Below are 2274 nucleotides of genomic sequence, written 5' to 3'. Positions count from 1 at the left end.
TATGTTCGAAAATGGAAGCTTCATTAATTTCGGGAAGTGTTTTAAGACTAGAAGCATTACGGAAATTTCGGCCATACTGAAATGAAAATGGGTTAATGAAACGTCTGTCAATTGGATTCAGGGTAAATTTTCTCTGAAATTCGATCATGCGCTGCAAACTCCATCGATGGTTTTTATTACAATTATTATTTTACCGATAGTCCTTTTGATTGCATGTCCGCTAAATGTTTTCATACTAATAAAATTAAGCTACATGACTTTTAATATAACAATTATTATATAATAGCATCTATGGCTGGATTCCCTGCTAAGAAGTGGCCTGCGTTCACCGTACACTTTGCACATCTTGTTATTGAATAGGGTCACACGCTACACTTGTCGGTCCGGTAGGTCTGAGCACTTTATTACCTGTCGACTGCCACTTTAACTTGCCATTCCACTGTTAGTTTCATCCACTCCTCATTCCTCATTCCGTCTCCATGCCTCATAGAAAGACTGTGAGCTAGCCAATGAGCCCAGAGTGAGACAATACGTTTCAGTGCCGTAAGTCATCATTGGCAACACACAATAATTCTATTTATAATTATTTCAGATCTCATATTAAGTATTTTCAAATACAAAGCGAACTACGATGCGGGTTTTATTTTTAGCTTGGACGATTATTACCTAAACATTAATTCGTTTATATAATTGCCCGTATAATATTTATTCAAATGTCACGGTGTTTATTCCTTGATGACACCATATTGGTTTATTACGTAGCAATGGCAATACTTGGTAATATTTATGAAAGATTCTTTTGAATCTTTTGTATATTTTAATATCTTTTTCGAAAAAATAACGGAAATGTTAGAAGTGAGATGTAAACAGTATTATTTTTTTTCGAATAATTTACAGACTTAGTACAGTAAAAGCATTCACGTAATGTTTCGATTCATTTGCTTTCACGAGCCATTATAATCGAAAAGTAACGTTTAACTGACGGAATGAGTTAACATTACTTGCGTAAGGTAATATATCTTGTACGTCTGTGATCTGTCAAGTACCCGGCCATTTTAATCGCTCTGTATATTAACTGTATCGATGAGTTAAGTTTTCAAGTTTTTGAACAACATTTTCTCCTCGAGTCACTTTTAATAAATATCTAGACGTAATTATTGACGAAACTTTTCCTTTCTAAAAATATTCCCAGCTACTGCATCCCGAGTAAAGAAGATAATATCTACTCGTTCAAAAATTTTTCTAACATAGCTACCACTTAACTTCTTAACCCTTAAATGCATATTGTTGTTTTTAAACAACACTAAAAACCAGAGTTAAAATTGACCTTCTTTTAATTTTTTGTTAAATTTGATAACCAGTTCTTATTTGTGAACTAATTTTGTACATTTTTTAATGTTAGCGCTATCCAATGTTTATAAGCATTGAAAATAAGTTAATATCAAATGTCACTTTGAAGAAAACTTTTCTAATGGCGCGAAACTTAAGTTTTGTAGCTGTGTTTGGACTGATAAAATATCATGTAAGTATATAATATATTTTTATTTGCTTGATTATATCTTCAATTAAATGTTCACGTTGTAAAACATTGAAAATCACTTGATGCTACAGTCGAATAGGGCGGAATGTGGTATGTTGTAGGAAAACTACAATGCGCATTGCCTGCTAAATAAATGCATGTTTGGTGAAGGATTTTTCTTTTGGTTTTTACCATGCTGCGATTACTAGAAAGCAAAATTACAAAGTATTTAGAAACTCTTGAAGATTCAGAAGATGGCTTAGACGGGTGAGACTCCGAAGCAGAAGATGAAGGTCACTATTATCAAATCGCTCGAGATGTTCTTCGAGACATTGAAAATAGTGATGAGGGTGAGAATGCGCAGCCTGATGAAGTGGATGCTGATCCTCGTCTTGTTATCGACAACGATGAAAATATGCCAGACCCTCCTATTTTGGAAGCCGAAGATGCAGCACCCCAAAGTAAATCACAAGGGATTCCTAGACGACCTCTGGTTTGGCGAAAACGAAACCTTGTTACTGCTGAAGACAGCCTTATTTTTAGGGGAGAAACTCGGATAACAGAAGCATTGATGTCTTGTAACACGCCGTATGTTTTTTTAACATCAGATCTAAAAAAGAAAATTGTATTTAGAACAAAGTAACTTGTACGCAGCCCAGAAACAAATCTACTACTGCAAATGGCGCTAAACGTGGTCGACCTAGTGGGAGCACTATACAAAGAGAAATTGTAATGAAGAAGTTCCGAGGACTAGC

This window comes from Battus philenor, unplaced genomic scaffold, assembly GCF_028537555.1.
Source record: "Battus philenor isolate CCGP_79_NKW_IND1 unplaced genomic scaffold, ilBatPhil1.0.hap1 SCAF_19, whole genome shotgun sequence".
In the NCBI taxonomy this organism is placed as follows: domain Eukaryota; kingdom Metazoa; phylum Arthropoda; class Insecta; order Lepidoptera; family Papilionidae; genus Battus; species Battus philenor.
The sequence above is the reverse complement of the archived record's forward strand: the minus strand, read 5'-3'. Positions refer to the sequence as shown.